Source organism: Manacus candei, unplaced genomic scaffold (genome assembly GCF_025592945.1).
Source record: "Manacus candei isolate 608988 ecotype Guabito, Panama unplaced genomic scaffold, ASM2559294v1 h1tg000039l, whole genome shotgun sequence".
Classification (NCBI taxonomy): domain Eukaryota; kingdom Metazoa; phylum Chordata; class Aves; order Passeriformes; family Pipridae; genus Manacus; species Manacus candei.
In genome coordinates, this window is record NW_026138087.1 from 263,659 (window position 1) to 278,186 (window position 14,528).

At 35.9% G+C, this 14,528-nt stretch overlaps 1 long non-coding RNA gene across 1 annotated transcript in view; it reads right to left on the reverse strand.

The window, feature by feature from the left end:
- Window positions 1-14,528, reverse strand: part of LOC127474075 (uncharacterized) — a 46,147-nt gene that overhangs the window by 2,708 nt on the left and 28,911 nt on the right. Inside the window, exons 6-8 of the long non-coding RNA XR_007905719.1 lie at window positions 12,073-12,193; window positions 9,437-9,515; window positions 6,914-6,985 (exon numbers count right to left, since the gene is read on the reverse strand). This is a non-coding gene — a long non-coding RNA (uncharacterized LOC127474075). The remainder of the gene's footprint in view (window positions 1-6,913; window positions 6,986-9,436; window positions 9,516-12,072; window positions 12,194-14,528) is intronic.

Below are 14,528 nucleotides of genomic sequence, written 5' to 3' on the forward strand. Positions count from 1 at the left end.
TTTTACTTATGAAAAATAGTAGGATAAAATAGCCACCAACATAAAAACCAATTTTCTTAAAGTTATATAATTTGAGTTTTAACTACAAAGGAATTTTGAAGATTCCTCAATATTAGAGTCATTTGAATAAAAGAATTAAAAGGGACTACATTTTTAAAATAAATATTTTTTAATAATAAAATGTTCTAATTCGGTTGAAAATTAAGAAAAATGTGAAATAAAAGTATTATAAATTTAGGAAGAATATGTTCTATGTATACGAGCAATATTAGCATAAAATAGTTGAACATTTATATGCAAAATCGAAACTAACTTCAACAAGGGACTTCTGAACAGCTTTAAAAAGCATGTGAAACTAGAACTAAAATCCTTCTATCTTTTGTGGATACAAGCCATTAAAGAACAACTTCTTGTCATATACTTACAAACACATCTTTTGGAAAACAATTTTATTCATTTTGCCTACATTTCACCATCACTGTAACAATACTGAGATCTAAAAGAAGCACAGTAACAGGTAGGTATAAATACTACTCCAGTTCTCCTTTTTAAAGAGGCCAATCACGTAACACGTTGCTTTCATGTAACAAGTTACTTTCATACATAAAATAATTTACCACCATCTGAATTAAAAAAGACCTCACATTGCACTGTTTTGCATTGAACCATCTTACACTGAATTTTTTACTTGTTCAGGGAAGACTCTTACCTCTGTAATTCATCCTTTAGAGGTCCCATTGAGTAGCTCAGGGATTCTGAAAAAACAACTAAGACCAAGCCTCTCCTCTACAAAACATTAAACAAACCCAGCCACTACACTAATCATAGAGGGAGGAAAGGAAGGAGTGTGAGTTGAGTGGCCTCTGAAGCCAACCAGTAACACAAGGCACAGCAGGAGCTGGGCCATTAGGGTTTAGATCTTTCCCAGCTGTGTTGAGCTGGGAGTATTCTCTGAGAAAGGCTGTAGATTTAGGGAAAAGTCTAGGGTAGGTTAGAAGTAGCTTCTAGATAAAGCATCCTGAATGAGGTTCAGTGTGGCTGAGAGCAGGTTGTGGTTTAGTGAACAGGCTCCTGGGATTAATTAAATTGGAAGGGGACAAATTCTCTGAAGGGTAGGACAGGGCCTCTGCAGGCAGCTATTCTCCCTGATAGAAGTTTTGATCTGGGTTATGAGCTTTTGGGACCCTGAAAATTCAGGAAATCAAAATACACATTGTAAACTTTGAGCTAGTCCTCATGGAGAGCATAGTCTGGAAGTACTCAAGCTCTTTCTGGGTTAAATAAAGGGTTTGAGGCCATAACATGATGCTGTACTTGCATCTCTACTTGCACTATGATCTTTTTATGAAAGCTCTTCTGTTATCAGGGTCTCCTACTCCATTATCTGTTGCCCCTGATAACAGAAACAAACATGCCTAGTTAATTCTGTGAGGGCTCACAGCTCATTTCTCATTCCAGCGAGCTTAATAAAACTTGCTAAATAAACTATATACAAAGTTGAGAAAAAGTAATATTTACATTTATTTCAATCCAGTTTGACCATAATTTTTTAATGTTCATTTCTGTAAAGTTTACTTGGATGGATAAAGTTAACTATTCACTCAATTATACACTTTAAAATTTATTTTATTATAGATACCACTATATTTGCTAACACAAATCACATATGTCATATACACCAGGGACAGAAGTTGGTTAGAGACTGGAACATTCCCAAATACCTAAGAAGGGTCATTCTAGATCCCTAGCAAGGTACTTTAGTAGACAATGGGAAAACTTTTGTTGCTGCTAATAATGAAGTAACTACATTGTGACTAACAAACTAAAATACCTTCAGGGTTGTAAGTTTGTTATCTGTAACCCTTTTGTAACGGAAGTTCTTATAATCTTGGAAGAAATACAAACAAGATGTCATTTCTATGGATCAGGTTCTTGCCCTATCATGTGAAAATCAGAAAATGTTTGTTACTGCAAAAATCAGATGATGTTAGCAAAATTATTTCATACTATGCTTGTCATTGTCAGTAAACAGCATTTCTATCAATAATTTAAATTAATCATAAGCTAGTATAAATTCATAATCTCATGGGTATGTAGCCCATTACAGTTTAGTGAATAACAGATAATTTACACAAGCTTCTAAAACTACATTCTTGACATAGGTAAGCTGTACAAATCATAGCAGGATCTCTATGACAATGAGAAAAGCAAAATGAAAGCTCCTTCACGTTGCACTGAAAAGAAATACCAAAAGATTTTTTGGGGTACTACAAAACCTAGTAATGATTCAGACCTCTGAATATATAATATCCCTTAATGGCACACAATAGCAGCAATCAATCTCTGATGCTATGGCCCAGTAGTTAGAGCTAAGACCTTAAAGAAATCACAAAGCTTCTTCATCCATGACACAATGCAAAGGGCAAAATAACAGTTTATTTTCTGTGGCCATTTTTTTTTTTCTGCTGAGAGGAAAATTAATGCTTCAAGGAAAAACAGAAGGGAAACTGCTTCCTGGGGAAAATAAGCATTCTTCTTTCATCTTTAGACTACATTTTATAGTTGCAAGAAAATAAAATCTTAATCCTGTAGGAGTTCATCTGGTTTTGGTACCTGCAAAATATTTGAATTACAATGTTCTTATTTGGGATTTTAAACTCATTCCATTATGTGGGATATTAAGAAATAAAATTTCTCATGGCTTTAAATTGGAGATTCATATATTCATACAGAGCCATACTACTCTGTATTACATTGATTATTATTTAGTACCAGGTTTTCATATGCAAATCCAAAGTCAGGTGAATCCCTCCCCATACCTTTCACGTGACAAGCTTTTACAAAGTAAAATAGTATTGCATGCTACCTGTAAATCTAAATTATAAATCTAAGCCTACCCTGTGCTTAAGCACTTCAGCCAAAAGAAAATATGGCCTTTGGCATATCTGCATTTCAGAATCTGTATTTCTTAACTGGAAATACTTGACTATCTCCCAAGTTCATATGCTTAGTTGTACTATTCTGGCCTAATGCAAGAAAACAGGTTAGTCACCAAGAAAAGAATCTCAGTGTAGAACATCCAATTCTGAAAGTTATGATTGACAGAAAAAGACTCTCACAACCAAAAGGAACAGAAAATGAGCTGCTACATCTTTTAAGAAAATCTATTTCTACTAAAATTTTACACATTACTGAAGAGATTGCTGGGAAGGATTCATTGTTGGTCTTCTAGAAGCAGAGAAAATTTTTTCTCCTGCTTCTTTTTTTTTAAACTATAAAATTTCTTATCTACCAATTACAAGAGAAAGTTATTCCATGGGCTCAGGATATTTAGCTTAGATTGTAGGTAACTTCAATATAATCTTAAACAGTTACCCAAGAGGCAGAACTCACAGAAGTTAGAAAGTTTTTTGCTCTAATTAGTGGGAATGGACATTTATCTTCTAAATCATATGTCTTTCACATGGATTACAAAACAAGTAGCAGATTCCTCCTTCTTGGCATAATTCAGGAAGTTTGGGTTCTGCTGTTAGAATCATACAAAATGTAATTTAATGCTGAAAACCACCAACATGTCTAAAATGCTGCTTATTTCAGGTAGTCTATTAAAGATGTTGACAGCTATTACCTGACAGTGAAAATAACAGACCTACAATTAACTAAGCATTCCAGAATTCAGACTGTTAAGGAAAAATTGAAGACATTTGAATAGAAAAAGCTTTTCCTGAATCTTTAAAAAAATCCCATCTAATATACCAAACAGCAAGGTGTCTGAAACACCAAGCTGGATAGATCTTCACTTTTTGATGCCCCACACTAAACAGGATGATATACATGCTAATTCTATTTTATGAGAGGAAGACTATTGTTTTGTGAGCAAATGTAACTCCAGCAATGCAGCATTCCAAGTATCTGACCAGAATATATTGACATTGGATGTGACTAACCACACAGTAATGCTCCAGGGGTGAGGGGAGAAAACTGGGGGAAAGCATACACAAAACCATCCATGATTCTCTCACAAACTGTTTGTCAGAGACAGCAAGACCTCCACACAAGAAAGGAGTTCTAAATTCATTGCTCTTTTATGGGTGCTCTGAGATCAGAGCCTCAGTATGTGGAGACCTGCTCTAGAGATCAGGACCCTCCGTAGTGGACTCTATATGTCCAATCATACCAAAGATGTGGGGGTTTTGTGGGTGTGGTAAGAAAACTAACTCTTTTAAGCTGTTTTATCAAATTGCTGTTCATATCTATTTCCAGCCATTGCAGAACTCTCAGCTTCCTTCTTTCAGGATTTCTGCTTCATCCTTCCCATACCTATAGCCCCTCTGAGAAACTCATGCTGTGCTATGCAAAGGCTATTTAAGCAATCTTTATTGACATAAAGTACCTTGGACCAAAAGAAATTTTTGATGGGCACAGGCAGGAGATGGTCACGTTGAAACAGCCAAAGGCTGGGTTTTTTTAACAAGGATTTTAAAAGCATTATAGACATGCAAAATCATATTGCAATGATCCCACGTAACTCATAAACTGGGGGATACCCAAGACATCTGCCTTTGCACAATGCAGAAGGGCTCGCAACAGGCGTGATCTCTGCAACCTCAGAGAGCAGAGACTTGACCACAGACTGCAAGTCACCAATAAAAGGAAGTAGAAGGCATCATGATCATAATTCAGTCAGCCTCCAGTTGAAGAATGAGAAGGAGAAGAAATCTACTACCTCCTTACTACATGATAGAGTACGCCTCAGAGAAGTGTAGACACTTCTACAGATGTACCAAGGAACAGTCTCTTTGATACAGAGATTTCCTTTTCAAGGGAGTGCAGCTCTTCACTGCCTCCTGTGAAATATTATTAGAAGAAATGTCCAGGATGGATCATAAAACTTTTCACAAAAGAAAAATCATAAGGTGAAAGCACAGAGCTTCCTCATTTGACAAGTATTTGTTGGTAACAGAAACAACACCAACCACTGTGTGGTAAAATTAGCTGTCATGAAGTAGTATATGAAATTGTATCCCTTAGAAATTGATATCTGGCATTTTTATTGAAATAAGCCATGTCACCTGTAAATTTGCAATCACATATACTAGTGGCAAAATGATTTCAGACCTGTAAAAGAGAAAACCCTTAACGTTTGGAATAAGTCATGTTTTATTCTCATGATTTACAAGTCATACATACAGGCAAGCAGATACATTGTATCTGGGAGTATATCTGTAGTGTTTTTGAAAGTTAGGATGAACTTTAATGGTGAGATTTCCATAGGAATACACAATGCCAAATCTTTATTCCCTCAAAAGTCCTGAAGTACATGTTCAAAATCAAATACGAGATTTGTACAGTGGAATAAAAAAAAAAACAAACCTAACCCCTAACCCTAATCCTAATCCCTATCCCTACCCCTACCCCCTAACTCTAATCCCTAACCCTGCCCCTACCCTTACCCCTAATCCTAAACCCAACAATATTATTGCAGTTTTATTCAGACTCACAACAGTGTTGATGTATGTGACTGCAATCTTTAGATACTGCTATCCTGGACAGAGTTTTTAATTATGTCCCTATTTAAAATAGGTGTCACAAATAATAATGACCAATAACCCCGCTCTCAACCACAAGAGTGGAAACCAATATCCTCAGAAATTGACAACTTCCAGTATGATACAAAAAGCCAGCAACACCCATTCATTCCAACAGATATTTAACACATAGGATTGTTTTTCTGTTGTGAAAAAGACCCACATCTTTCATTCTTCTGAAGTCAACAGGAATTTTGAATAAAAATACCCAGGCTGAAACTTTTCAGATTGCATTTGCTACTTCCCTATATGAATTACTGAATTTCACTTAACTTCCTATTCACACGTAAGATTTACATACAACTCTTGTTCTAGGGAGAAGAGGAAAAATGCCAATTCTGAAAATTTCCAAAGGTCCTACTCTCTGTAAATAGGAATTGAAGGAGAAGAGACACTACTTTGCTCTGTCAGGCAACAGGAGACTAAACTAGCATTTTTACCTTACCAATTTAAATAATGAAGTACTTAAAGTGACCACTCACCTCTCAGGGGTTATAATTTTTTTTAGGAGTACCTGTTGCAACAGGACACAGGGTAATCATTTTACACTAAAAGAGGATAGATTCAGACTAGATATAAGGAAGAAATTTCTCATGATAAGGATGGTGATACAGTGGCACAGATTTCACAGGGAGGTGGTGGATGCCTCACTCCTGGAAACATTCAAGATCAGGCTGAACGGGGCTTTGAGCAACCTAATCTGGTTGAAGATGTCCCTACTGGTGGACTAGATGACCTTTAAATGTCCCTTCCAAACCAAATCATGATAACACTATGATAACACTTTTGTGGGAAAATGGGGACACTGCGGATTTTCAGACAGCTAAGAAGCAGACTCGGGTTCTTTCAGTAACCGCTCTTTCTCCTCCATTTCCTTGTGATCTTACATCCCTGCAGCCAGGAAAAGAATGTTTATATGAGGATTCCCCGAGATACAGAATGTATTTTTAGTTTGGTGACAAAATTTTGCAAAGTTGTTCTTCTTTCTCAGAAGATAGGCATTACTTTGACTGCTGCATGGGACTCTTATGGTTACATTTTCAAAGCTATGCTTGTGTTGGAAACACAAATCCCATTACTGTTACAGGATTAGTGCACATAACTTTCCAAATGCTGCCTTAAAAATGAAGCCAAGGAATATTAGTTGTGTGTGCTTTCTGGAATTAATGTAGGCTGTGATTATTGGGCAGTCTTTACAACAGCATTGTTATATATGCATTTTTTGATGTACTATCACTAGACACTCATTCAGACCTGTCTGTATTTCTTTAGTAGTTGGATATTTATTAAAAAAAAGGAATGATAAGACATCAGTTTCAACATACCTCTAACTCTCCAGATGAACACAATTTGTCTTGACTTTGTTAACACTATTTCTTGGTGCCTTTTTAATGTCTCTTAGGAATAAAGAAAAAAAAGTTAACAAAATTATTAACATAATCTTTGTTTTCCTTAGTTCCACTAGAAGCTTCAAACCTGTGTTGCAGTGATGGAATTGACATGGTGCCGACATTACCAATTCCCCAGTTTCTTGAATCTGATTAAACTTTTTCTGCTGTTCTGAACTAAAACAGGTTTTGTATCTTATTACATTGTACAATTGCCTCAGGTGAGAACTAGTTTTTTCCTTCTATTACTATGCAGCATCTATTGCAATCACAGTGTTAATTTTTCACACTGTTAAATGCTTAAAATGTCCTATGCTTGTATCATCAACTTTCAAATGAGAATGGACCTTTTAACCATTGTTTTAACCACTAAAATCATTAACAATGGTCTTGACACGGAAAGAGATGAAAGGAAAAGAATGTGTCTTATAATAGAGAGAACATCTAGTTTCTGTATGTGGACTATGAGGTATGGCATGTGTTGTCTCTCCAGCACTACGAAATCTCAAGCAGTTCCAGACATGCCCATTGACATATCAACAGGCACAGTTTGAGAAAACCTAGAAATTGGTACCACATAAGCAGGCATAATAAGGTTTCTAATTTTTGGCTTTAAGTGCCTCATTTTACATTCAGCATACTACAGGTTTATATACTTATCCTGATTTGGTTTTTATTCCTGACATTGCCATTTTTTTGTTCTGTTTATACAATAAAATAGGAAGTTGGATGCTGTTGGTTTCCTGTGTATCAGCAGGGTGAGAAGGCCTCTTCAGGAGAGTAATTCATTCATTCATTCAGTAATTCAGTAATTCAGTAAATCCTTCCTCTGAATTGTCCTCTGGGTGGTAGAAATCTCTTTCTCCTAACAAATTTTGAGGATTCTAGGAAGGCTAATCAACCAACACAGGCACTTGCCATGGAGTGCCTTGAATCAGGCTGTGTGAAAAGCACCCAAATTACAAAATAACACCACACTTGCACGGGTAACCCGGCAATATCTGGTTTTTATAAAAGTAGGTAAATTATGGTAGTTGTCTTCTCTGCTATTGTCATGCTCACATCTAATATAGAGCTGACATGCAGTCAATATAAAAAACCATTTATCCCACAAGACACATTTCAACTATTTCCAGACTGAATCTATCACTGACTTTAGCTTTCATCTTCCTCTTTTGTCAAAATTTTCTAGGCTTTAAATATAATCCAACTAGAAAGAACAGAGATTATTTCTTCAATAAGTAACAAGAATTTCTCTTGTGATGGTGTGGTATAAATACAGACAGCATCCAAAAGTCTTACAGCCACTCATGTAATAAAGTTCTTTTTCAGTGTGATTAAACATCAAAGTGTTTTTAAAGAACCCCTTTATAAAATTTGAATTTCAAATATTTATTTCACTGCCAAAAAATCTTATTTTGTGTTCAGATAACTGAACCATAAATCCTCCCAATCCTTAAACTGCACTGGCCAAAGTACTATCATTCATTAGATAAGGATAGTGACTACCTCATTTAAAATGAATCCTAGTAGATGACAGGCAGTGGAAGGAATATATTCTAGTGTGATATGAGCCAGAAATACAGTTAACTAAAGGAAAGAGCATTGAGGGGTGGTAAAACAGAGAAAATGCCTGCATGATGATGTTTGTGAAGGAGGTCATTCAGAGCTTCTACACACACAATATTTCTTACGTAGTCTTGGCTACAGTCCAAGACTATATACTCACACACACATACATATGTATAAAAAATGCACAGTCCATCCTGGTATATAATTTAAAACATGTATTACAAATACTTACACATATTAATCCAATAGTTGTGGGCTACTTACTATCAAAGTCCACTGTTATATGTAACAGGGAACAATATTATTTTACTGTATTGTTTAAATAGATTTGGTCTTGTAGAAAACTGATGGTGTAAATCAGGATCTTATGTCTCATTTGGCAAATAGTAGACATTTCAAATGGTTTTAATCCGCTGAGGACAAAGTAATAATTCTGTTCTGATTTTTACAAGTTATACACATGCCTATTGCACACAATATAAAAAAGAAATCAATGCGAATGTTCACATGAATAGATTTTAGGCATATCTATAAAGTTGGAAGAACTATGGCCTTAGTATTTACATGGATAGAAGTAGTTTACAACAAAGTGAAGAAGAATGGTCTGTAATGACATGTTCTCCACAGAACCTGGAATAAAAAGCAAGGACTTTAAATTGAACAAATGCTTCAAAGTGATACCAAAGTATAAAAACCTTCAGGTTTTACTTTCTCTATATTTGCAGTTGACAATATGTTTCTGTAGAGAAAAAAGTGAAGTCTTCAGACTTTTTTAAAATAAAAGCTTGAAGGTTGGAGGTTTTTCATTAAAAAAAAATAAGCCAATCTTAATACAAAGCAGTACAGGATTGAAAATGGGAAAATGAGAGCTACGTCTACCACACTAACCTAAAGTGACTTGAGCGGTATGATATGTTCTTCCAGGGCATGGCTAAAGCAGGAATGAACAGCTTAGTTCACATTCAGTCTGGAAACAAGAAAAATGCTTTCGGTTACATTTTGGTCTTGTCCAGAACAGTTCTGTTGGCATTCAGTAAGCATCCACAATTACAAGATCTGGGGTACGTCCCGTCAGTTGTTCACATGCAATTCAGCCCAGAGCACAGCAATAAGGTCAACAGAAGTTTAGAATTTATTACAAAGAAAAGATTGCTGCTGTGGGAGCTCTCTGGCATCAAGCCTCAGAGAGCCAAGAGCAGCCCCCCGTAACTGCTTGTCTACACAATCTCCATTGTTCTCTCAGGTTTCACAGCTGCAGAGGTTGCTTTCTGTTCCAGAAAGTAAGAGCTGTCCTCCTGCTCTCCTCCCTGCAAAGTTGCAGAGCAGATCCACAACAGGAAGGATTTTGCTCTTCTCATTTTAGGGAGGGAGGGATGCTGATCTTGTAGGCTCTTCACTGCTTATATCACCCTGCCTGAACCAATTAACTTGGCCTTAATAGCCCAGTGGGTCTCAGGTGGCTGGGGCCTGACAAGGCATTTCCTCTCTGTGCGCTAGTCTGGATAAAAGTTACTTGAAGGACACACCTCCTAAATTGTGTTACCTTTTTATATTTAATCAAAAAACAACCTTTGCCTTATATATTAGAATCTGAAGATAAGCCAAGAACATATGAATTGAATATTTTAAAATCCTTCTTAACTGATTAACTGTGTTTCTCAGAGACATTCCTGCTAGTTCCAAAGAGGAGCCTTCACCTAACAGTTCAATAGAGGAAGCTTAGAGTAAACATTTTTCCCAAATTTTTTAGTAAATTGATCCCTTTCTACACTGGAATTCTCCTATGTCCCCTAGCAGGAATCACCCGCAATTCCCAACTGATGACAGTCTGAAAGGCAGGATATTTGACATAAGGAAACTAGAATTTGAACAAATCTCTAGAGTTTAAAAAGGGATCTATCCATGCTATAAAGTTGGAGCTGTAGAGCTGATGTCCCAACACCCTGCTATGCCGTAGTGCCATCTCATGGACTCCAGCAGTTCCTGGCAGAAAGCAGAGGAGACAGGGAAGGCGGAAAGGATGAGGGAGAGAGAACAGGTGTTTCAGAAAAAAAACTAACCCCCGCTTCATCTGCTCTGTTCCTGATGTAGTAGAGCATTCAAAGAAATGTAGAGGCATCTAATTACTTAATTACCATTGCATATGTTTATCCTGGAGTGTCTTAATGGTCTTTTCAGGCAACATGGATATGAAATTGGGTTGTGACCACTCCAGAAAGCTCAGACATAAAATATGTGAAGACTGGGCCCAAAACTTGAAGTTAAATCATGAGTAATTCTAAATAACAAAGGCATTAAAAAAACCCTACTAAAATAAAAGAGATCTAAGGGGTTAATATAGTCCTTCCATGTAATTACTATTGGGTATTACTATTTGTGCATAATTGTTCATATTTAATGCAGTTAAAAATTATTAATTTACCCACAAAACAGCTATGTAAACTAGGTACCAGAGAAATCTAGAAAAAAACTTGATTTACTTCACAAATTTGGCAGTCTAAGAAAGACAATATGTCCTTGGTTTGTTTCTGATGAAGTGATTTCACAGTATTTCCAAATGAACCTATTCTACTCCAATGGGAAGTGAAACAATGTTTGTTTAAAATGATTTAAAATCACAGACTTTAATTGGAAATCTAATCTGCCAGGCTTCTGAATTCCCACTTTGACTGTGCACAGACCCTGCTTCGTCAGTCTGGCAAGCTTTTAATTACTTCCCATAATAACGCATCACTAATCAGCAACTACTAAAACAACACTCAGTCTGAATCTAACCTTTTACAACAAAGTAATAATATATTATCCAGATTAAGAACTACTTTGTTTTCCTAGGTAGATCATAATCTCCTTCACTGCTTCGTTTAATTTTTTTTCTGACATGACTGGAAACTATTTGGTTAAAGGAAATGTATCTGCCTTGATTAGATTAGGATTTGGCAGCAAACTCTGCAATAATATAGTCTGCCATATCAGATGACACCAGGGCTTAAAACTTTTCACATTCCTTTAGTTTGTAGCAGAGCTCGCACAAATTCTCACATCTGAACTTTCAAAATGCCTCATTTTTACTTTCTGCCTGATGCTGAATGAGTACAAAGAACACTGGCATTTTATTTTGCTGAAAAAACTCAAGTTGCTTCTAGAGTAGAAAAACATTAACTTGGCTTACTTCCATCATGGATGTGTGTGTTGCAATAAAATTCACTTTCTTGAGAGAAGGTACCCAGAGTCCCCATAAAACACAGGAAATTCAGGCGTACAAACCAGTAAACTTAACAGACAAAGCTACCAGTAAAAGATGACCAAAAAAAAGGAGAGGATCTAATATATGTCCCCCCAGAGACAATTAAGGGCTTATTCAGGATTCTCAGCTACTGGCTCTCCTCTAGAACTCTGTCCCATCATCCTCTCCTCATAAAAAATAAGACAGAGGATTTCACAGTGTTTCCCAGTTTGCAATACTTGGTAACTTAATAGTTAAAGCATTTATTAAGATTAATAAATAAGATTAAGAAAGTACTTACCTCCCCTTTGGCCTCCAGATCTTATTCCAGCAGGAAATCACACCTTAATGTAACTGATCCTGCCAGATACTTCATTGTTTTCCATTAACAGTGAAAGTGGCAGGCATGTTCCATCACAGATCTTCCCAAATGTGTTGAAATGAAAGAGAAAAAAAAGAGGTGTGTTCATCTACACTTGTAAGTATCTTCTGTTGTTATAATTAGTATCCTTTATTTTTAGATGCTACTCATGTAAGAATTTGGTCTACTCTGAAGTTTTTAGGAGTTTCTTTTTGTATTCTCATTCCTGTATTCCTGCAGTCAAAAAACTTAAATTATTTCACCAAGATCTATATTTTAAAATATCATCCTAATATATATGATGAAATACTATACACAGATAAGTTTCTGGGCATTATTACTCCGTACGGTACAGTGCATTTCTCTGAAATGTGCCTAATTCCAAAAATATTATTAACATAGTGTTTTTTAAAAGCAACCTAGTGGGGGGGGAAAGCCCAAGTGTAGAAAGATTTTACTAGAGATGAGTCAAAGTGTTTGAGGGTTCTCTTCTTATCAGGCTGGACCCAGTGACAGGACTGTGTCCAATGCCATGTGGGACTGCCAATTTTAAGCACAGTATGACAATGCAGCCATGTGTTCAGTCAAGTTTTTGCATTAATCTGGAAAGCAATATCAAATCAGTATTTTGTAGGCTTTTTTCCTTTTTCAAACTAACATTTCCTGGATATAACTGATTTATTGTTCTATTCTGTGAGTTATCATTCAAGATTTCCAAGGGGAAAGGAATGATATTTTTGCCTTCAGGATTGCTGTAAGAAAACACCTGCATTTAGGATAAGAAACTTTATTAAACTATGAGAAATTTTATAGAACTATTGTCTAGGGTACAAGTGGAAATATTAAAAGTTATATCCCATCTGAGGCTGAAATGTTTCTCTTTTGCACACATGGAATATGTTCAATATAATTCTCAATGCCTGTAGACTTCCTAAAAGCCTGAGATAAATTTAGTGTCAGAAGAAGGAATTGTGTAGTCACACAGAAGTAATTACTTTCAGTACTAATCCACATTTTAGCCTGAAATCTAGTGAGTATTTTTGTTGCCACCACAGAGAATCTGACATAAACAAAACATCTCAAATTATCCCACAACCTCTAGTTTATTCCATGTACACCTGGAAATCACAGCTGAGCCACAGTGCCTCTGATTTTTGCCAGGGCACTATATTTTAGTGTTACAAAATATTTTGTAATTTCTCAGAACTTTACAAAGGCTAGAGAAGGATGGTGGTACAGGATAACCACATCCTCATAATGGTAGTTATCCTTATTTAATTTTTCAGATTTGAGGTAGAAACATGTTATGGGATTTTGATAGATTATTGTATTATTTAAAATAAATATTCTCTGATAAGACACACCTTGCATTTTAGCAATGCCACAAAAGTAATTCAGCCTAGAGGTCTTCACTCTTTCATAGACTGACTGGCTTTTGATCCAGACAGACACTGAGGTTTTGGTCTAGACCTTTAACCTCTGAAACAAATTATGCTGTTTACAAGCCTAGAGCTCCTTCAGACTAACTATAGGAAATATGCAACATCCTTCAAAATGATCACAACTGAATTATTAGGATTACTATGCTGCACAATGTGAAAAATAGATATTTCTAGAGAAACAAGGTTATTATTTGCTGTGACTGAATTTAAGCCTGAAAGCTTTGACCCATACACAGGACATGCTGTTATTTTGTCTTTTTCATTCAGACCACAACTCTTCCTTCTCTGGGTCAGAAGCAAATACAGTTGGGCATTGCCACACTGATTCTGCCTACAGGTTTCAGAGTAATCTGCACTTTGCAAAATCTGGCAGTTTGCAAAATATATCATTTTTTATTACTGAAGCCTATGGATAATTTTTCAGTAACAAAGTTCAGTTTCTTTTTTTCTGAATATCATTGACTGAGATTATTCCTTCTTGGTTACCACCGACCGTATGAAAATCTTAGATTCTTAGTCTTTAGAATTATTTTGTGTTGCACTGCCATGAAAATAGATAATCCTGTTATTCTTTATTACATAATATGTATTCATTATCTTCCTAACCTGCCTGTTTAAATCTGTACTGTACTAACATGTTTTCTGGTTTTATACTTCAATTTCTACACCAACAGTATTTTAAAGTCCAAGATTGTTCTTTTTAATATCCACTTGCAACAGCATTACAGCCAGTAAATGAAATGGATTATATTGAATAGGTTCAGAATTCCCATTTTAGCTACATCCATGGGACAGAATTTTAAGCATCTATCTGTGGCCATGACAGAACAGGACATCCTGTAAATGTTTATGGTTATCATTTAAGTGTCTAAGTTTGATTTCTCCATTAAATTGGCTTTCTCTTCTCTTTATAAAGGAGCCCTGCTTCACAGGGAATAGAAAAACAGCAAAACA